Below are 23,703 nucleotides of genomic sequence, written 5' to 3' on the forward strand. Positions count from 1 at the left end.
CTCTTTTTACTGATTTTGAGAGGGGTTCTCTGTGCCTCCTGGGTTTTGATGCCTGTTCCCTTCCCCAAATTAGGGAATTCTCTGCTATAATTTGCTCCAGCATACCTTCTGCCCCCCTCTCTCTTTTTTCTTCTTCTGGCATCCCAATTATTCTAATGTTGTTTTGTCTTATGGTATCACTTATCTCTTGAATTCTGCCCTTGTGATCCAGTAGTTGTTTATCTCTCTTTTTCTCAGCTTCCTTTTTCCCATCATTTGGTCTTCTATATCATTGATCTTGTCTTCTGCCTCATTTATCCTAGCAGTTAGTGCCTCCATTTTTGACTGCACCTCATTAATAGCCTTTTTGATTTCAACTTGGTTAGATTTTAGTTCTTTTATTTCTCCAGAAAGGGTTTCTCTAATAACTTCCATGCTTTTTTCAAGCCCAGCTAGTATCTTTAAAGTTATGATTCTGAACTCTAGATCTGCCATCGTACCAATGTCCATATGGAGTAGGTCCCTGGCAGTTGGTACTGCCTCTTGTTCTTTTTGTTGAGGTGATTTTTTCTGTCTTGTCATTTTGTCCAGGGGAGAACAGATGAATGAGAGAACAAAATGCTAACAGGGTACCAACGTCCCCAGAAAATATACTCTAAACAAATCAGAAAAGACCTGAAACTGAGGGAAAAGAAAGGGAAGAAAGAAAAAAAAAAAAAGGAAAAAGATAAAAACAAACAAAAACAGAACAAAACAAAAAAAGCCAGAATATGATCATATATGATCAGGCTGGTGCATAGATCAGTGCCACACACTAGATTTTGGGCGTATTTTGGTCTTTTAGAAGAATGTGCCTCCCAAAATTTTAAAGAAAGAAAAACTTATATATGTAGAAAAATAAGGGTTGATATGATGAAGGGATGGAATATGACTGTAAAGATGAAAATTATAAAAAATTTTATAAAAGGAATTGATAAGAATTTGTTTGAAAAAAGAAAGAAGAGGATTTAAAAAAAAAAAAGGGAGAGAATGTGATCAGGCAGGAGAGTAGAACAGAGCCATACACTAGAGATTTAGGGTATATTTTGATCTGTTAGAAGAAACTGTATCTCAAAATTTTAAAGAGAGAACAACTTATATATATATGCCAAAAATATGGGTAACTACTATGAAGGGATAGAATATGACTCTAAAAATGAAAAATAAAAATGTTTTTTTTTAAAGGTTTTATTTATTTATTTGAGAGAGAGAATGAGATAGAGAGAGAGAGCATGAGAGTGGGGAGGGTCAGAGGGAGAAGCCAACTCCCTGCTGAGCAGGGAGCCCGACTCGGGACTTGATCCTGGGACTCCAGGATCATGACCTGAGGTGAAAGCAGTTGCTTAACCAACTGAGCCACCCACGTGCCCATAAAAATATTTTTTAAAAAAGAGATTGATAAGATGTTGGTTGAAAAAGGGAAAAAGAAAAATTAAAAAAAAAAAGACATTTAAGAAAAAAATAACTTTGAAAGACTAAAGAATCATGGTAAAAAAGCCATAGATTCTATGTGCAGTTCTGCCTTTCTCATTGATCAGTAAACTTGGTCATGGCTGGCTGTTTGCACTGATCTTCTGGGGGAGGGGCCTGTAGCCGTGGTTTCCAAACGTCTTTGCCGGAGGCAGAATTGCCCCGCCCTTGCCCGGTCCAGGCTAAGTAATCTGCTTGGGTTTGTTCTCCAGGGCTTTTTTTCCCTGTGAGCTTTCCGTACAGCTTTGGAGGCGGAGAGTGAAAATGGCGGCCTCCCAATCTCCGCCCTGGAGCAGCCGAGAACTTGGGCCCCGCTCCTCAGTGAGCCCCCAGAGAAAAGCCGTCAGTCACTCCCGTCTCCCTGGTCTCCGGCCGCACTCCGTGCTCACCTGGCCTGTGACCGCGCGTTTCTATCTCTGGCACCAACCCCGGGTGGAGTCTCCAAACCCAGCAGATCCCTGCAGTGCACTCCTGCGCGGCTCCTCCCGGGGGAGCAAGGTGAGTCTCCCCGGATCTGCCGCTTGTTGGGTCCCTGCTGGAGGAGCAGGGGCCCGACTGTGCCGCGGATCACGGTTTATGGCCACCCCGAGCTGAGAGCCCGCGCCTGGGCTCCGCCTCTGCAGCCGGCTTCCCTGCTCCATTACCTGGGAGCTCTGCCACACTCAGGCACCCCCGGTCTTTCTGTAACCCCGAGGGTCCTGAGACCACACTCTCCTGGAGGTTTCCGCCCCTCGCTTAGCCACCAGAGTGACGTCCCTTGGCGGAGCAGACTTTTAAAAGTTCCGAATTTGTGCTCCGTGGTTCTATCACTTGCCAGAAGCGGCTGACGGAGGCCCCTCCCCCCGCCGTCTATCCTCCTGAATATCGCCTCGGATTCACTTCTCCGCACGTCCTACCTTCCCGAAAGTGGTCGCTTTTCTGTTCAGAGAGTTGTTGCTATTCTTTTCTTCGATCTCTGTTGAGTTTGTAGGTGTTGAGAATGGTTTGATCCCTATCCAGCTGAATTCCTGAGAGGAGACGAAATCCAGGTCTCCTACTCCTCTGCCATCTTCCTTGCCTCAAAAGATATTTTTAACAGTGAAGCATAACTGAATTAAGTGTGGGGGACTTCCAAAGGATGATTTGAAAAAACAATGCCTATTTAGATGCAATGTTCATCTTTCCTAATTTCCTAATTTCCAAGCATCAGTTGGAAAACTTTTTGATTTTCCTTAGCATATTTCTTTAGTTTGAAATCAATTTGTAATCTCGATCTTGCTTTTGAAGTATTTAAAAAATAAGTCTTAGAATCTCTTTTTAAAAAGCAATTTGAGTTTTATTGATCTGCAGAGCTTGAGTTTAGAATGCACAGATAGGCACTTAAATGCATTTTGGTAAAAAATGTTTCAATATAAGATGGCATGTGAGTTGTTAAAGAGAAAATTGAGTTTTAGGATAAATCTGTTGTGAGATTAAGAAGGCAATTGTGATATTTTAGTTTGTATATTTGGTGAGAATGCACTTTTTTGTTGTTCTTTTATCTTGTTCACTTTTGTACAAAAATTAAAACATGGAATCTTTATTCATTCAACACACACTCATGGAAAATGACTACTTTTGGTAGATGAGGAGGATATGAGTATAAATAGGACAGAATCCTCCTTTTAGTTTGTATTCTATTGAAGAAGAGATATATGCAAACAAATAAATGCTGTGTAGGATTTTACTGGCCAGTATAATGATTAAAAGGAAGGGCTCTAGTGTCTTTTTTTTTGCTTGATGAATAAGTTTATTATTGTCTTTAACTGAAAAATCTTCATAGAAAATTGTGGTTTGGTTTAGTAGCTCTCAGTAGCCTGCTCCTGAGCTCTAAGGAAGCTTGCCTTCTTCTGAGCTACCTGATCTTTCTTTTGGGCAAGAGACATTTTGGGAGAGTTCCACCTCTTCTTTTTAACTTCTTTCTTAGGCTTCTTCTCATAACCTGGATTCTCTCATATAGCAGCATGAGCTTTCTTATACATCTCCTCCATCATGTCTGGAGTTATGTTGTTCTTTATGTATTGAGAGAATTGTTTCTTGTAAGAATCTTCATCTTCTTCCATTAGGTAACGCATATAATCTGCAACATTCTGACCCATGATGTGCTTTCGTTGTATTTCTGCATTGAATTCCTTGCTTTCAATCATAACCAGGGAATCATTTGGTACTGTGAGGGATAGACAAGCCTCCATCCACTGCTCCCTTGAGGGCCCCAAAAACTTTATTTCCAGCAGTAGTTCTGGCAAGCCCTGCATCCAAATAGCAGGTGAAGGCACCAGGTTGACCATCAGTGCTTTCCACACTGTATTCATCTCCAGTCACTTCCACTTGGCCTTCATAGATCTTGTCCATGCCAAACCTACTGAGCAGCCTGCAGGCCAGCAGCAGGCCAGTACAATATGCTGCAGCATAATTTGTCAGGCCAACCTTCACACCATACTTTGGGAGTTCATGAGCATAAGCCACACAGACTATCATATCTCCTTCTATGCAGGCATAAGCAATCTGACAAATGATATCTCTGTTGGTTACACGAACTATCATCCTGTATTTAGGTGTGTTGTACTTATTTTTATCTTGAATTACCAAGCGTTTCCGGGCATAATAATCAGTTTTACCCTCTCGTCTTCTTCTAAATTTCACTTGGTATCTCTTGAAGTAAGCCTTATTCTTGACAACCTTAACAAACCCCATCCTGCGGAACAGAGACCGGTGTCCGCGGCTCACCACAGACCAGCAGGCCCGGGCTCTAGTGTCTTTAAATCCCAGGTTAGAGTATTAGTCTGCTAAGCCATGTAATCCTGGATAATTTATTTAACTTCCTCTAACTTCATTTATCTCTAGACTGGTGTGTTTTACTAGTATCTACTTCATGGGGTGATTGGGAGCGTTAAATGATTCACGAAGTGCTTAGTCCAATACCTGGTATTCTAAAGTGCTCAGATAATGCTAGGGATTATGGTGTCATCACAGTACACAGTTAGGCTTCATGGGAGGGAGTGTCCAAATGTACCTGAAAGGTGGTTTTAAGAAATTGCTCATAGTGGTGCCTGGGTGGCTCAGTCCTTAAGTGTCTGCCTTTGGCTCAGGTCATGATCCCAGGGTCCTGGGATCGAGCCCCGCATCGGGCTCCCTGCTTAGCGGGAAGCCTGCTTCTCCCTCTCCCACTCCCCCTACTTGTGTTCCTGCTCTCATTCTCTCTCTCTCTGTCAAATAAATAAATAAAATCTTAAAAAAGAAAGAAAGAAAGAAAGAAAGAAAGAAAAGAAAGAAAGAAAGAAAGAAAGAAAGAAAGAAAGAAAGAAAGAAAGAAAGAAAGAAAGAAAGAAATTGCTCACAAAGGGGTGCCTGGGTGGCTCAGTAGGTTAAGCCTCTGCCTTCAGCTCAGGTCATGATCCCAGGGTCCTGGGATTGAGCCCCCCATCAGGCTCACTGCTCAGTGGGGAGCCTGCTTCTCCCTCTTGCACTTCTCCTGCTTGTGCTCTCTCTCTGTCAAATAAATAAATAAATAAAATCTTAAAAAAAAAAGAAAAAAGAAATTGCTCACAAAAAAGGAGGGGGCAATTTTTAATGTCCCAAATCTACTAGTGATCACCATTGCTTTTAGGACCAAATATTCATGAAATAGCTTGATGATGCTATTAAGCATTCTTTTTTGGAGATTCTGCAATATTAAACTGTCAAAGAAACAATCTCTGATTTGTTCTCCTGGGAGTGATTACATCGCTTTTCCTCAAGTAACCTTTCTCTAGGTGTACTATATTCTTAAGGGACCCAGTGACTCCTAACAAATAAGTGGCTATGGACCCAAACTTTGCCCTTCCTTGGAAAAAGGCACACAAATGGAGAAAGAGGAGCAAGGAGATTTGAGACATCTTACTAATGGCAAGGGTGAAATTTTAGAGTGTGCAGGACATTGGTCTGTTTGAGCTCAGATCCATTTGCTGCCATTTTGATCGGGCTCCTGCAAACTATATTTCTTGGGCTCCTGGCCCACTTTCCAATGGGAAGCAATGGTATAGATGGATAAATAAACAGGCAATTATAGTAGAGAGTAATACCCACTACTCTAGGGACAAGCACATGATGGAAGGAAGGGAAGGTCTTGGTCTCCCTCTCTCTCACTCCCTCTCTGCCTCTTTGACAGTGATCATACTTTCTATGTGGTTTCAGCTACCTCTAGTCAGCCTTTTCCTCTCAATCCTCAGCTCCAGACAGAATCCAGCTTCCACCAGTGGCAAAGCTTTGGAGTTTCAGTAACCGCACCACCTTCCTTTGGCCTTCTAGCCCTAGTGGCCACTAGGATGTCAGCGGCTCCTTGCAGTTGCTGATCTTGGCTGCCTCACCCACCTCAGCACTTGGAAAATCTTTGTTATTAATTTCGGTCATTAAGTTCTCTGTGTGGAGTCATCTGATATGGTAATTTATTTGTTGGTGTTTTGGCTGGGCACTGACTAACCCAGAGGGCAAATGGTGAATGCTGTATTGTTCTTGCCAGTCCTTGGCTGAGAGTTTCTGTGGCTGATCAGAATATCTATAAGGAAAAATTAACCTGGTGGAGTAATTTAAAAAATCACTCAGAACATTCATCAACTTGCAAAGTGTTTAGGAGTCTCTGTCACTATCATAAGTATAATTGATGAAATGGTACAGTTTCTGGGTAAGTATTGTTTATAATATTTAGCTACTTTTAAAGCAATTAGGGAAGCAAGATGATGTTCTACACTTTCAATGCTACCTGCAGCATCCTAGCCGGTGGGGTGTTTCTAAGGCTGCCTTCACTTAGGCAAATGACTTTGAATGAGTTATTTCACAACACTGTTTTCTTGTTTGTTTTTGTTTTATGAAATGATGGGGCAAAAAGGAAACTTGTTCCTTTGTATTTCACCTGGTGCCTACCGTAGTGTTTCAGAAATAATAGGGTCTCAAGATTTTTGTTAAATTGAAGTCAAGACCATCCATGTCTTGGACATTTGCTGGCCTCTTGCTTTCTTTTACCTGTTTCTTTCTTTCCAAGGTGGGAGGGAAGTCAGGTAGGAGTGAAACTAAACAGATTATGTAGTAGGGAAGGAAAGACTCAATCTATTTCTGGTGTTGTCCCATTTTGATTTCATTCAAATACATGTCATTGCTACTTTTCTTATAACTGCTACAGTAGCCCAGTGAATAATTCATTCTTGGTGGTAGCTTTATCTATTCAATTTATTCCTCCAGTGTCTAGATGCCAAATGCCTGTGTATACTTTTTTTTTTTAAAGATTTTTTTAAATGATTTTATTTATTTATTTAATGGGGAGAGAGAACAAGCAGGGGGAGCAGCAGAGGGAGAGGGAGAAGCAGGCTCCCCACTGAGCAGGGAGCCCAATGAAGGGCTCGATCCCAGGACCCTGGGATCATAATTTGAGTTGGAGGCAGACACTTAACTGAGTCATTCAGGTGCCCTGCCTGTGTATACTTTTGCTTCTCCTATTTCTATATTATGCTCTGCTCACATGTTTACTTTTTAATCCCATATGATTTCATTTTACTTTGATTCTACCTAGGCAGGTCCCTCATCTTCCTCAAATGCCATTTCTTTCATAATACTTTCTCAAATGTTTCATGACAAGAATTAGTTGTGTGTGTGTGTGTTTGCTGTTGTATCTCTTTTAAGTACTTATTACACTTTCAGTACTAAGAATTTCAATGTGTCTGATTTCCTATTAGACTGTGAGCATCTTGAGAATAGGGGCCATTTTTATTCATCATTTTTATTTTCAATACCTAGCACTTGGCCTGTTACATGTCAATGAATAAATATTGAATTATTGTTACATTTTGTCTTATCTTATGTTTGATAATTTATATCTCTACCTTATCTACTAGATTGTGAGCTCTCTGAGGGAGGGGGACCAGGAAAAGTGACTTTTTCATTTTCTTCTGTTCTGGCTTCAGAAAGACTAAAGTCACAGAACTGTACTGATATTGGTTTCAACTATATAAACAGAATAATCTGGAGATATACAAAATAAAATGAAGGCTGATATTTGCATCAGCTTAAAACCAGACAACACTGTGCTGTTTATTTAGAGGTTATTAATCATTTCAGCACCAGGCAGGTATATATAACATAATTCTGAATCATGGAGCCTCAGGAAGAGCTTGCATAAGATCCATATTCATTGATTATATATGTGTACAATTTTATGGGGTATTGTATGAGTCAGGATTTTGGAAGAAAACACGTTGCACATTCAAACTGGGCAATTTAAGCACAGTTTAACAAAGGGACTACTTACAAAGTTGTAATCATGGTTAAAGAAACCAACAAGGGAGAGGGTAATGCTTAGACCTAGTAATTGGAGGGAGCTGTTACCAAGGAAGAGGAGTGGTTACCACAATGTGGAGAGAGAGCTACATGGGGAGCATCTCCTAAAAGAAACAATGGGCATTGGCGGAACCTCAGCTAATGAGGGCTATGTGGCAGGGAGTGAGTTAAGGAGGAAATATCTTGATTTCATTCTCCTTCTGCTCTCTGATCTGCCAGTACTTCCCATTGGGTGAACCCAACTGAAAGCTAGAAGGCATGAAGACCATCTGATGTAACTTCCCAGGTCAAGGAACATGGTGACAAATAGGAGGGTAGATATGAGCACCAGTATAGGGACTGATTCTAGGGACTAGATCCTAGGAGAGTGTTGTTAGCTATGTTGTTTTTCCCAGAATAAGGACAGGTGTTTAAGTGGGAACGTAAGATGCTTTTTCCTTGGATGACCCAAGTACTAATTATCACAGGGTTTTCATATATCCTAGTCTCCCAATGAGTCACACTTGGGTATGAAGTTAATTCCCAAGACTTCTGAGACCCAACTCATTATATAAATGAACTCATAATCCTCAAAATGTCAACTGTCACCAATTAATCACAGTTAGCTCATAGAATGCAACCAGTTTGCTATTTCTGATTTATATTATAAGTTTGGTGAACAATCAGAAAAAGACTAGAATCATCATGAGTTGGAAATAGAGGTAGATCTTGAAGACTTCCTCCATCCTTGTGGTTCAGAAGTGAGTGTGCTGGCTTTTCCATGACAGCTTTCCAATGTCACTAGCTTTGGTTTGTATGAGGGTTTGGAGAATTAGACCCTTTATATCCTACCTTTGCTTTCTCTTTTTAACTCCAACTCTAACTTTTTCTGAGGTAATTTATTTTCTATCCCTTTAATCATTTTCCCTGCTCTTCTTTGGACCATTTCCAGTTTCTCCACCATTCTTTCAAATATAGCTTAACTATTACAAAGGGCTATTCTGGGAAAACATTACTTAAAGGAAAATTGTGAAAGCATTTAAAAGTTTAAAAATGGCTACATAAATGTTAAAAAATGAAATGTTCCTGTCTAATAATGCTGATAGTGGAACTGTAGTAAATTAAATTACATCAGGTCAGAGCAAAAACCTTGAATGAGAGTCAAGCATATCAGGACCTGAGGAAAAAACCCTTGTTAAGAGAAAGTGATTGCATATTAAAAAAAAAAAAAAAAAGGAAAAAAAAAAAAAAGAAAGTGATTGCAAAGAGCCAAAAATAAAACTAAGGAGAAAGAACTTTTCCTTGTATCAGTCACTAAAAATTATTTTCTAAGATGAGGATCTAACTCTTTGAGATACTAAAGTGAACACAAATCTCAGAGGTGTCCAGATACTTTGTTATATTAGAAAACAAGGAAAATTCATAGGATTCTACATGGGAGGAGTTTATGCTACTGTTTTTTTGGATGAAGAAAGTTAACAACCTACCAAAGTATTTTATATTATAAGCAGTGTTCAGTTGCTTTATATATTTTATTCCATTTTTAAGTCAGTGCAGAGGTAGAGTATTATTATTCCCTCTCCACTGTTTAAGATAATGACTTAGATTTTATTATTTGTTATTTTTATTCAAGTATAATTAACATACAGTGTTATATTAGTTTCAGATGTACACTATAATGATTCAAAAATTCTGTACATTTCTCAGTACTCATCACAAAAGTGTACTCTTAATTCTCTTCACCCATTTCACCTGTCCCCCCACCGACCTCCCCTCCAGCAAACACCAGTTTGATCTTTGAATTGAAGAGTCTGTAGTTTGATATGAGGAATTCTTAATCTCAGGAAACAAACTGAGGGTTGCTGGAGTGGTGGGGGGTGGGAGGGATGGGTGGTAGACTGGGTGGGTGATAGACATTGGGGAAGGTATGTGCTATGGTGAGCACTGTGAAGTGTGTAAGACTGTTGAATCACAGACCTGTACCTCTGAAAAAAATAATACATTATATGTTAAAAAAAAGAAGAAGATAGTAGGAAGAGAAAAATGAAGCAGGGGGGCGGAATCGGAGGGGGAGACGAACCATGAGACTATGGACTCTGAGAAACAAACTGAGGGTTCTAGAGGGGAGGGGGGTGGGAGGATGGGTTAGCCTGGTGATGGGTATTGAGGAGGGCACGTTCTGCATGGAGCACTGGGTGTTATGCACGAACAATGAATCATGGAACACTACATCAAAAACTAATGATGTAATGTATGGTGATTAACATAACATTATAAAATAAAAAAAAGTCTATAGTTTGGTTTGTCTCTTTTTTTGGTTTGTTCATTTCTTAAATTTCACATGAGTGAAATCATATGGTACGTCTTTCTCTGACTGACATTTCACTTAGCATTGTACTCTGTAGGTCCATCCATGTTGTTGCAAATGGCAAGATTTCATTTTTTTATGATTGAGTAATATTCCCTTGTGTGTGTGTGTATATATATATATATATATATACACATACACCATATATATACACACACATATATATGTATATATATATGTGTATATATATATATGGATAAAGAAGAAATGGTGTTACCATTTCTTCTTTATCCATTCATCTATGGATGGACACTCAAGTGGCCTCCCTATCTTGGCTATTGTGAATAATGCTGCCATAAACATAGGGGTACATATATCTTCTCCAATTGGTGTTTTTATTTTCTTTGGGTAAATACACAGTACTAGAATTACTGGATCATCTATTTCTGTTTTTAACTTTTTGGAGGAATCTACATACTGTTTTCCACAGTGGCTGCACCAATTTGCATTCCTACCAATGGTGCACAAGGTTTCTTTTTCTCTACGTGCTTGCCAAGACTCGTTTTTCTTGTATTTTTGATTTTAGCCATTCTGACAGGTGTAAAGTGGTATCTCATTGTAGTTTTAATTTGCATTTCCCTGATGATTAGTGATGTTGAGCATCTTTTCATGTGTCTGTTACCTAGCTGCATGTAAGTCTTCTTTGGAAAAATGTCTATTCAGAGCCTTTTCCCATTTTTAAATTGGATTGTTTATTGTATTTTTTTGTGTTGAGTTGTATATGTTCTTTATATATTTTGGACATTAACTGCTAATCAGATATGTCATTTGCAAATATCTTCTCCCATTCAGTAGCTTGCCTTTTTGTTTTGCTGATGGTTTCCTTTGCTGTATAAAAGCTTTTTACTTTGGTGTAGTCCCAATAATTTAATTTTGGTTTTGGTTCCTCGTCAGAGGAGACATAGCTAGAAAAATGTTTCTATGGCTGATGTCAAAGAAATTGCTATGTTTTCTTTGAGGATTTTTATGGTTTCAGGTACCAAATTTAGGTCTTTAATCCATTTTGAGTTTATTGCTGGATATGGTATAAGTAGTGGTACAATTTCAATCTTTTGCCTGTAGTGCTCCAGTTTTCTCAACACCATTTGTTGAAGAGACTATCTTTTCTCCATTTTATATTGTTGCCTCCTTTGTCATAGATTAATTGACCATAAAAGCATAGGTTTATTTCTGGACTCTCCACTCTGTTCCATTGATCTATGTGTCTGTTTTTGTGCCAGTATCACACGGTTTTGATTAATACAGCTTTGTGGTATATCTTGAAATATGGGATTGTGGTACCTCCTGCTTTATTCTTTTTTAAGATTCCTTTGGCTATTTGGGGTATTTTATGGTCCATACAAATTTTAGTATTATTTGTTCTAGTTCTGTGAAAAACAGAATTTTGATAGGGAATCCATTAAATCTGTAAATTGTTTCGAATAATATGGATATTTTAATGATATTTGTTCTTTCAATCCATGAGCATGCAATGTCTTTCCATTTGTTTGTGTCATCTTCAGTTTCTTTCATCAATGCTTTATAGTTTTCAGGGTACAGGTCTTTTACCTCCTTGGTTAAGTTTATTCCTAGGTATTTTATTCTTTTTGGTGCAATTGTAGATGAAATTGTTTTCTTAATTTCTCTTTCTGCTGCTTCCTTTTTGGTGTGTAGAAATGCAGTGGATTTCTGTACATTGACTTTGTATCCTGTGACTTTACTGAATTTTAGTGGTTTTTTGGTGGAGCCTTTAGGGTTTTCTATATATAGTATCATATCATCTGAAAATAGTGAAAATTTTACTTCTTCCTCACCAATTTGGATGTCTTTCATTCCTTTCTCTTGTCTGATGCTGTGGCTAGGACTTCCAGTACTATGTTGCAGAAAAGTGGTGAGAGTGGACATCCTTGTCTTTGCTCCTGACCTTAGGGGAAAAGCTCTCAGTTTTTCACCATTGAGTATGATGTTGGCTGTGGGTTTTTCATATGTGGCCTTTATTATGTTGAGGTATGTTCCCTTTAAACCTACTTTGTTGAGAGTTTTTATCATGAAGGGATGTTGTACTCTGTCAAATGCTTTTTCTGCTTCTATTGAAGTGATCATATTTTTATCATTTCTCTTGTTGAAGTGATGTATCACATTGATTGATTTGCAAATATTGAACCACCTTGCATCCTAGGATTAAATCCCACTTGATCGTGGTGAATTTTTTTGATGTATTGTTAGATTCAATTTGTTATAATTTGTTGAGGATTTTTGCATCTATGTTGATCAGAAATATTGGCCTGTATTCTTTTTTTGTAGTGCTTTTGTCTGGTTTTGGTATCAGGGTAATGCTGGCCTCATAGAATGAATTTGGAAGTTTCCATTCCTCTTCTATTTTTTGGAATAGTTTGAAAAGAATAGGTATTAATTCTTCTGTAAATATTTGGTAGAATTCACCTGTGAAGCTGTCTGGTCCTGGACTTCTGTTTGTTGGGACTTTTTGATTCCTGATTCAATTTCATTGTGGGTAACCAGTCTGTTCAAATTTTCTATTTCTTCTTGATTCAGTTTTGGGAGGTTATACATTTCTAGGAATTGATCCATTTCTTCTAGGTTGTCCAAGTGGCATATAATTTTGTATAATATTCTCTTACAATTGTATAATGTCTAGGTGGCATATAATTTTGTATAATATTCTCTTACAATTATTTGTATTTCTGTGGTATTGGTTGTTATTTCTCCTCTTTAATTTCTGATTTTGTTTATTTGAGTCCCACCCCCTTTCCTTCTTTCCTTCCTTCTCTCTTTCCTTCCTTCTTTCTTTCTTTCTTTCTTTCTTTCTTTCTTTCTTTCTTTCTTTCTTTCTTTCTTTCTTTTTTTTCTTTTTTCCTTTTCCTTCCTTCCTTCCTTTCTTTCTTTTCTTTTTTCCTTTTCCTTCCTTCCTTCGTTCCTTCCTTCCTCCTTCCTTCCTTCCTTCGTTCCTTCCTTCCTTCCTTCCTTCCTTCCTTCCTTCCTTTCTTTCTTTTTCTTTTTTTTGAGTCTGGCTAGAGGTTTATCAATTTTGTTGATCTTATCAAGGAAAAAGCTCCTGGTTTCATTGATCTGTTCTATTGTTTTTTAGTTTCTATATCATTTATTTCTTCTCTAATCTTTATTATCTCCTTCCTTCTCCTGGTTTTGGGTTTTGATTGTTGTTCTTTTTCTAGCTGCTTTAGGTATAATGTTAAGTTGTTTATTTGAGCTTTTTTTTTTTCCTTCTTGAGGTACACCTGTATTGTTATAAACTCCTCTTAGAACTGCTTTTGCTGTGTCCCAAAGATTTTGGACCACTGTGCTTTCATTTTCATTTTTTTCCATGTATTTTTTGATTTTTTATTTGATTTCTTGGTTAAACCATTCACTGTTTAGTAGCATGTTATTTAACTTCCATGTATTTGTAGTCTTTTCAGATTTTTTCTTGTGGTTGATTTCTAGTTTCAAAGTGTACTGAGAAGAGATGTATGGTATAGGTTTGATCTTTTTAAATTTATCGAGACTTGTTTTTTGGCCTAATATGTGACCTATTCTGGAGAATGTTCCATGTGTACTTGAAAAGAATATGAATTTCACTGTTTTTAGATGGAGTGTTCTGAATAGATCTGTTAAGTCTATTTGTTTCAATGTTTCATTCAAAGCCATTGTTTCCTTGTAAATATTCTGTCTGGATGATCTATTCATTGATGTAAGCGGGGTCTTAAAGTCCCCTACAATTATTGTATTACTGTCAATTTCTTCCTTTATGTCTGTTAATAATTGCTTTATATATTTAGGCACTCCTATGTTGGGTGCATAAATATTTACAATTGTCATACCCTCTTGTTTTTTTTTATGATTATGTAGTGTCCTTCTTTTGTCTCTTATTACAGTCTTTGTTTTAAAGTTTATTTTGTTTGATATAAGTATTGCTTCCCTGGCTTTCTTTTCACTTGCATTTACATGATAAATGTTTTTTCATCCCCTCATTTTTAATCTGCAGGTGGCTTTAAGTCTGAAGTGAGTCTCTGCAGCATATAGATGGGTCTTGCTTTTTTATCTATTCAATTAGTCTATGTCTTTTGTTGCTAGCATTTAATCCATTTAAATTCAAAGTTGTTATTGATAGGTATGTACTTGTTACCATTTTGTTACTTGTTTTACAATTATTTTTGTAGTTCTTCTTTATTCCTTTCTCTTTTTTTGCTCCCTTCCCTGTGGTTTGATGGCTTTCTGTGGTTTGATATATTTAGATTCCTTTCTTATTTTTTTGCATACTTATTACAGGTTTTTGATTTGTGGTTGCTATTATATAACTTATGCATATATTATTCCATATTAAATTGATGGTCACTTAAGTTTGAACCCATTCTTAAAAGCACTAAATTTTATTTCCTCTCTACATTTTATGTATATGGTCATATGTTACATCCTTTTATTTTGTGGATTCCTTGACTGATTTTTGTAGATATAATTGATTTTACTGTTTTTGTGCTTTAACCTTAATACTGGTTTTAGAAGTGATTAATCTACAACTTTTATTATGTTTGTATTTGTATTTGCAATTTTTTTTCTTTTCTAATGTTCTTATTACTGATTATGGCCTTTCCCCCCATTCAATGGATTCCCTGTAACATTTCTTGTAAGGCTAGTTTAGTGGCAGTGGTCTCTTTTAACTTTTGTTTTGCTGGGAAACTCTTTATCTATCTATTCTGAATGATAGTCCTGCTGGGTGGAGTATTCTTACTTGCAGGTTTTTTTCCTTTCAGCTCTTTGAATATATCATATTATTTTCTCTGGCTTGCAAAATTTCTGCTGAAAATTCAGCTGGTAGACTTATGGGGTTTCCCTCATATGTTATGATTTTTTTGCATCTCTTTCACTGCCTTTACAACTCTCTTTTTATCACTACTTTTTATCATTTTTATTATTATGTGTCTTGGTGTGGACCTCCTTGGGGTTATTTTTTGGAGGGCTCTGTGCTTCCTGGATCTGGATATTGGTTTCTTTCACCATAATAGGGAAGTTTTCAGCAATTATTTCTTTTAATAAATTTTCTGCCTCCTTTTCTCCTCTTCTTTTTCTGAGATCACTATAACACAAATTATTATGCTTGATGATGTCACTGAGTGCCCTTAACCTACTCTCATATTTTTTATTATTCTTTTTTCTTTTGCTCTTCACCTTGGTTTCTTTCCAATACTTTGTCTTCCAGTTCAATGATTTGTTCTTCTGCCTCTTCTGGTCTACTATTTATTCTCTTTAGTGTAGTTTTAATTTCTGTTATTGAGTTCTTCATATCTAATTGCTTCTTTTTTATATTTTCTATCTCTTTGTTGAAGATCTCACTAAGATCCTCCACTCTTATCTCAAGTTCACTGAGTACCTTTATGACCATTGTTTTGAATTCATTATCAGGCATATTTCTTACCTCTGTTTCATTTAATTCCTTTCCTGTAGTTTTGTCTTGTTCTTCCATTTGGGACATAGTCCTCTGTCTCCTCATTTTGTCTAAATCTTTGTGTTTGTTTCTATGTATTAAGAAAGTCAGCCATGTCTCCTGATCTTAAAAGTAGGGCCTTATGAGGAGGAGATGCTGTGGTGCCCTGTAGTGCAATGTCCCTTCTTCAGCCGAACCTGGTGCTTCAGGGCTGTTTCCTATGTGGCTTGCATATGGCTGAGCCACATTTACCTTCAGTTCAGTCAGCTGCGGTGGCCCAGTATCCCTATCATGGGCAGGGTTTGGTGCCTGTGCTTTTAAGGGCCCAATCTGGGGGTGCCTTGGGCTTATTGTTAGGTACTATCAACAGTCAGACCAGATGCCTGCCCTAAGCCAGTTTTCTGGGGCTGTGGTCACTCTGAATTGCAGGGTGCTTTCTCTGCAAAGTACCCTGAGAAGCTTTTATTGGTGGGTAGGACCTGCAGTTTGACCTGCAGTCAAACCAGATATCTGCCCCCAGTCCATCTGTTGAAGCTGCAGTAGCACCAAACTGCAGGGAGCATTCCCTGCCTTGTCTCCAAATAATCCAACTTGGCATGGCCCTAAAGCCTTGTTTTCTACTACCTGGTACTATAGGTAATTTTCTTGCAAAAAAATTAATGTGTAAGGAAAGTTCTACATTTGAATGTATTTTTGCATGTTTTACAGGTCAAATTTTTGACTATCCATTTGTAAATTTGTGAGTTTAGGATGTTCCAATAACTAAAGAAAATAATCTTCAAAAACCATTATTGATCTGTTGATTCAATGGCATTTAATACATCTCTGCAGAAAAGCAGAGGTTATTTTTTAATGAGAAAGGCTTGAGGAATTTCTGATGCCTAAGAATAGCATGATAGAGGATAGAAAAAGTCTAATTTTGCATAAGCAAGTTGATAAGATTTATTTAATGGTTGACATACACACTAGCATATATTTTATCCCAATTTTCCCCTCAAATGTAGTTAAGTCTACTTGTAATATCCCTGATACAGGTAGCTTGACATGAAGAGCATCTCATTTCTGGGTTTGGACAAACTGGGTTTTAGTTGGATATCATGTTCTGCCTTCTAACTATGAAGTAGTACAGGATTCATAATGTTTCTTTTTTACATGTCAACTTCACATTTTTTTGAGTTTTCAATATTGTATATAATTCTCTGTTTAATTAAATGTAGTTGATGGGTCAGCTTAAAAAATTCTGACTTGTTCTAGATCACTCTGATTGTCAACAGCAGCAGAAGTTCTTACAATTAGCACTGAGTGATTACTGAATGCCTGACATCATGCCAAGCACTTTTTATACATTATTTCAATGTTGAACTAATTTTTATAGACTGCAAAAGGTGTTTACTGACTTAAATGAAAATAGAAAATTCGAAAATATCTCTAACTGAATAATAATGAAAATATTACATAACATTATTGAATGTTAGTTGTGTTTCTAATGATATGTAATATTTTCATTATTATTCAGTTAGAGATATTTTCGAATTTTCTATTTCCCTTGTGAATCAAATTCTTTAGTTATATATGGATCTTTTTATTTCCATAACTTTTGTTTCAAAGTCCATTATATCTGATAATACAAACTTATTTTGGTTAGAATTTAATTTGCATATATTTTCTAACTTTTCACTTAAAATATTTTGCTTTCTTAAGTTTTCAGTTTCTATTTCTTGAACTAGAATATGACTTTGGGGTGGCACTGTTCCCTTTGGGGGCACTTGCAGAATGTGATATGGCACATAGAATATGACTAAAAATTCTTTAAATGCAGTAGATGAACTTGTCTTTTAGTTGAAGTGATTAAAGTATTAATACTGTTAATGTATTTGGATTTTATAAAATCTTGTTTTGTCCTATTTCTTCCTTTTCTCTTTCCTCCTTTTTGTTGGGGAGGGGGGATAGTAATTTTTTCTTCTCTTTTCTTTTTCCTCATTACAACTCCCTTATCCACTTCTTTTGTAGTTATTTTTCCTTTATCTCTTTATTTATTTACTTATTGGCAGCTTGTGAAGTAAACCAAGATATTTACCTTTTCTAAGCTAATCTTTGAAATGCTGAAAATACCAACACAGATCACTACTTTCTCAATATATATGTCGTAAATATTTCCAATATATATGTCAAGTTCTTTAGGTTGATTCTATTTCCCCTTCCTACCTCACAAATTAGACATTACTATTTTTATATGGTCATGTTATTTTGGATTTACCTATCAATTTATCAATCTTTGTACTTTATTTCTTATATTCCAGACCCATGCTTTGAATTATTTTCTTTCTACTTGAATAACACCCTTTAGAATTTCTCTTCACAAAATCTGTTGTAGATAAATTCATTTAGTTTGTGTGAAAATGTCTTCATTTTTCTTCATTCTTGAAAAATAGTTTAATTTGGCATAGAATTCATGATGGAGAATTATTTTCTCTTAGCACATGAAAGGTATATATTTTTTCTAACTGCCAGCTTCTATTGCTAATGTTGTAAAGTCAGGATAATTTGAGTAGTGTTCCTCCCGTGGATGTTGGGATGCAGTGGCCGCTGCTTACTTGGGCTGGTGGGATAGCAATACGTGGGTTTTCAGCTTCCTATGGCTAAAGGGCATTCAGGACAAACCACTCTGCAAAGCACTTTCCTTGGAATTTCATAGCCTCAGGGTTTTAGGAAACTCCTTTCACCAATGCAGCTTCTTCTTCACTTCATCAAGGGTATAACCACGGCTTCAACATCTGTGCTCTGAGCCCTATAATGTTAGCTCCCAGGTTCTCTTCCAGACCAGGGCAGAGAAAATCCCAAATGAAGCCTTACTATGAGAAGCACTCAGAGAGCGTGAGACCCTACTGCACTTTTCACACCCAGTCTACTTTCTGGCCCCACACACTTGGGAAAGTTTGAAGGTTCAGAGAGGCTATTTCCAATTTAAGGTGCCAGTATCCTAAAATGCTGGAATCCAGTGCTGTTTCTAAGAGTTTGAGGGAGGCTTCAGAAAGGCCTTATGATTTGTGAACCTGCTTGCCAGCAGATAGCTGCTAATTCCAATAAAATATCAAATTCCTTCATAGTGCTATTGTCAGTGAGCACTGGTATATCTGTCCTGATTTCCATTTGGAATGCATGGTTGCTATTGTTTTGTTGTGTGTGTGTGTGAAAGACAGACACACACACAGATTATTCGACAGAAGAATATTTCCTCTGTTTCCAGAGTTTTATTGTACTGGCATCTAGAACCTTTTGGTGCCCCTCTTTAAGATAATGTAAAAATGATGTTAATATCTGTAAAATATTTGCTGAGAGGCAGTGTAAAAAAATGGGCTTTATGATCATTCAGAACTAGTTCTTTTTATTTGAATCTGCCTTTTATTAGTTGAGTGACATTAGGCAAGTTTCATTTACCACATCCTCATTTGTAAAATAGAAATAACAATAAACTACCTCCCAGAGTCTTTGTGAAGATTAAAATTCCAGTTTCTGGTTCTGCATGTAAGGAGCTTAAAAGTTACTGTTAGGTCTCAACAACAAGTGAAAAAAGCTGCACTGACTTAAAAATCAACAACTTTTATTGGATCTATGAAAGCAGCGAGGACAGAGGGCAAACCATGACCCCTAAGATTAGAGAGCCGGGCGGGCAAACAGGGAATCATAGCTTACCTGAGCAGAAGCCTCCACCGAGCCAGCTTTGGGGTAGAAAAACCTGAACTACAACTGACAACTGATGGCACTCAGTGAGAAGAAGTCTGCGAGTTAAAACATCAGGGGACCCAGTAATAGGAGGGGCCCTGCAATTTTGTGAGATTTATATCCAGGTGTTCAACCAGGTTCACATAGTAAGTATCAGAGAAAAATCCCCTTGTGCTTCTAGCAGGCAGAGGGAAAAAGCAATTATTTTGAAATACACCAGAGTACTTTGTTCTTCACAAGGCCTCACCTCAGGGGATACTAGTTAAGGAGAGCCTGACCTGCTGCAGAATTATCCTAGCCTAATTGACTAGGGGGAAAGGAAATACCCAACTTATGGAAAGTGATGGAGGAAATACAACTAAAAACACCTGTGTAGTTCCCTGTGCAAATGCTTAGGCTCACTAATTACCGACCCTGATCACAGGATTATAGAACACTTTACCTCCCACAGTTTAACACCACTTTATGAAAAGCCTGTTTACAACAGTTCCTTTTGCCCAATACATCATGTCCGATTACCAAGAAAAATTTATAAGACATACCAAAAGGCAAAAAACACAATTTAAGGAGATAGAATAAAGCAAGCATCAAAACCAGAAGTGGATAGGAAGTTAGACTGAGACTTTTAAATAATAATTATTATTTTTTTAAGATTTTATTTATTTATTTGACAGAGAGAGAGACAGCGAGAGCAGGAGCACAAGCAGGGGGAGTGGGAGAGGGAGAAGCAGGCTTCCCGCCGAGCAGGGAGCCTGATGTGGGACTTGATCCCAGGACCCTGGGATCATGACCTGAGCCGAAGGCAGACGCTTAACGACTGAGCCACCCAGGCGCCCTAAAATAACTATTATTAATATGCTAAGGGCTCTAATGGATAAAGTCGTGTGCAAGAATAGATGGGCAATGTAAGTGGAGAGATGGAAATCCTAAGGAAAAAAACCACAAAAAAATGCTACAGATCAAAAACACTATAACAGAAATGAATGCCTTTGATAGGCCAATTAGTAGACTGAACACAGCTAGGGAAAGAATCTCTGTGCTTGAGGATATCACAATAGAAACCTCCAAAACCTTACCTGCAGAGGAACAAAGATAAGAATTACATCCAACTTCCCTTAGAAACCATGCAAGCAAGAAAAGAGAGGAGCAAAATAATTAAAGTGTTGAGAGAAAATAACCACCAACCTAGAATTCTCTACTCTGTGAAGTCATCCTTGAAAAGTGAAGGAGAAATAAAGACTTTCTCAGACAAATAAAAATTGAGGGACTTTATTGCCAGTAGATATGTCTTGCAAGAAATGTTAAAAGAAATACTTTAGAGACAAGGAAAATACTGTAGGTCAGAAACCTAGATCTATGTAAGTAAAAAGAAGAACATTGAAGAAGGAATAAAGGCAAAATAAAAACTTTTTTCTTACTCATAATTGATGTAACAGATAAAAGTTTATTCAATAATAATAGCAACAATGTATTTGGTTATGTATGCTTATGTATATATCCTATGTATCGTATGTATGCTTATGTACTCTTATAGATCAGTGAAATGAATGACAGCAAAGATACAAGGGACAAGAGGGACGAAGGTATTCATATTACCTGTGAAGTGATAATAGTGTTACTTGAAAGGGGACTTGAATTAGCTGTAAATATATACTGTAAACTCTAGGGCAACCACTAAAAAAGTGAAAAAAATAAGCTGAGGTATGCTAAGAAAGGAAAGAAAATGGAACCATATGTAATGCTCAATTAAAACTACAAAAGGCAGAAAAATAATGGGAGACAAAAACAGGAACAAAGAACAAAAGCAACAAATAGAAAACAGTAACAAATGTGGTAGATATAAATCCAACTATATCAATAATCACTTTTGTTCTTTAAAAATTTTTTATTGTTATGTTAATCACCAAACATTACATCATTAGTTTTTGATGTAGTGTTCCATGATTCATTGTTTGTGCATAACACACAGTGCTCCATGCAGAACGTGCCCTCTTTAATACCCATCACCAGACTAACCCCTCCCCCACCCCCATCCCCTCTAGAACCCTCAGTTTGTTTCTCAGAGTCCATAGTCTATCATGGTTCGTCTCGCCCTCCGATTCCCCCCCTTCATTCTTCCCCTCCTGCTATCTTCTTCTTTTTTTTCTTAACATATATTGCATTATTTGTTTCAGAGGTACAGATCTGTGATTCAACAGTTTGCACAATTCACAGCACTCACCATAACACATACCCAGCCACCCCATCCCTCCCACCCCACTCCCCACTCCAGCAACCCTCAGTTTGTTTCCTGAGATTAAGAATTCCTCATATCAGTGAGGTCATATGATACATGTCTTTCTCTGATTGACTTATTTCGCTCAGCATAACACTTTCCAGTTCCATCCACGTCGTTGCAAATGACAAGATCTCATTCCTTTTGATGGCTGCATAATATTCCATTGTATATATATACCACCTCTTCTTTATCCATTCATCTGTCGATGGACATCTTGGCACTTGCCACAGTTTGGCTATTGTGGACATTGCTGCTATAAACATCGGGTGCATGTACCCCTTTGGATCCCTACATTTGTATCTTTGGGGTAAATACCCAGTAGTGCAATTGCTGGATCGTATGGTAGCTCTATTTTCAACTTTTTGAGGAACCTCCATACTGTTTTCCAGAATGGCTGCACCAGCTTGCATTCACACCAACAGTGGAGGAGGGTTCCCCTTTCTCTGCATCCCCGCCAACATCTGTCATTTCCTGACTTGTTCATTTTAGCCATTCTGACTGGTGTGAGGTGGTATCTCATTGAGCTTTTGATTTTGATTTTCCTGATGCCGAGTGATATTGAGCACTTTTTCATGTGTCTGTTGGCCGTTTGGATGTCTTCTTTGCAGAAATGTCTGTTCATGTCTTCTGCCCATTTCTTGATTGGATCATTTGTTCTTTGGGTGTTTGTCAACGTCTAGTGCGTTGGGGTCCCTGGGTAAGGGTCTACGAAATCACCAGGACACAGGGGATGCAGAGCAAAGGCAGCACTTGCAACTGCATACTGCCGTTTATTACTCACATAGCTATATACTCGCAGTGATCAGATAAACATAACAATGTATACTTAAAGTATCAAGCCAACATCCGTGAAGTGAAATATACACGAAATTCACTAAGAACAAAATACATCCTGTTTATGCTTGCAGAATAAAGAATTCTCTTAGCCATCCTTCCTTTGGAGACAACATGTTCTTTGTCTTTAGAAAGAACACTTCTGTTTAGAAAGATACACTTTAAGCTAGGCAAGAGCCACTTCCTGCTGATCCAGGCATTTAGGACTTGCAACATGAGATAAGGGGAAGAGAACATTTTCTCCTCCTGGCCTAGGCCTGCCTGGCTGACCTTAACCTCACTGCAGTCCTCAAATGACCCTGGCCTGCAAGGGGCCTACAAGCCTACACCATCTCAGGTGTTGAGTTTAAGAATTTCTTTATAGATCTTGGATACTAGCCCTTTCTCTGTTATGTCATTTGCAAATATCTTCTCCCATTCTGTCGGTTGTCTTTTGGTTTTGTTCATTGTTTCTTTTGCTGTGCAAAAGCTTTTTATCTTGATGAAGTCCCAATAGTTCATGTTTGCCCTTGCTTCCCTTGCCTGTGGCGATGTTTCTAGGAAGAAGTTGCTGTGGCTGAGGTCAAAGAGGTTGCTGCCTGTGTTCTCCTTTAGGATTTTGATGGACTCCTGTCTCACATTGAGGTCTTTCAACCATTTGGAGTCTATTTTTGTGTGTGGTGTAAGGAAATGGTCCAGTTTCATTCTTCTGCATGTGGCTGTCCAATTTTCCCAACACCATTTGTTGAAGAGACTGTCTTTGTTCCATTGGACATTCTTTCCTGCTTTGTCAAAGATGAGTTGACCCTAGAGTTGAGGGTCCATTTCTGGGCTCTCTATTCTGTTCCATTGATCGATGTGTCTGTTTTTGTGCCAGTACCATACTGTCTTGATGATGACAGCTTTGTAATAGAGCTGGAAGTCCGGAATTGTGATGCCGCCGGCTTTGCTCTTCTTTTTCAACATTCCTCTGGCTCTTCGGGGTCTTTTCTGGTTCCATACAAATTTTAAGATTATTTGTTCCATTTCTTTGAAAAAAGTGGATGGTATTTTGATGGGGATTGCATTGAATGTGTAGATTGTTCTAGGTAGCATTGACATCTTCACAATATTTGGTCTTCCAATCCATGAGCATGGAACATTTTTCCATTTCTTTGTGTCTTCCTCAATTTCTTTCATGAGTATTTTATAGTTTTCTGAGTACAGATCCTTTGTCTCTTTGGTTAGATTTATGCCTAGGTATCTTATGGTTTTGGGTGCAATTGTAAATAGGATCGACACTTTAATTTCTCTTTCTTCTGTCTTGTTGTTGGT

The 23,703-nt window shown here is 37.7% G+C and overlaps 1 pseudogene across 1 annotated transcript; it reads right to left on the minus strand.

The window, feature by feature from the left end:
* Positions 1-3,232: 3,232 nt before the first annotated feature.
* LOC123856708 (large ribosomal subunit protein uL18-like) lies at positions 3,233-4,253 on the minus strand (annotated as a pseudogene). The gene has a single exon (XR_006793736.3). The product of XR_006793736.3 is annotated as a large ribosomal subunit protein uL18-like (transcript).
* Positions 4,254-23,703: the final 19,450 nt, after the last annotated feature.

Source organism: Mirounga angustirostris, unplaced genomic scaffold, assembly GCF_029215605.1.
Source record: "Mirounga angustirostris isolate CCGP_5_RB_7025 unplaced genomic scaffold, mMirAng1.0.hap1 SCAF_13, whole genome shotgun sequence".
Taxonomy (NCBI): Eukaryota; Metazoa; Chordata; class Mammalia; order Carnivora; family Phocidae; genus Mirounga; species Mirounga angustirostris.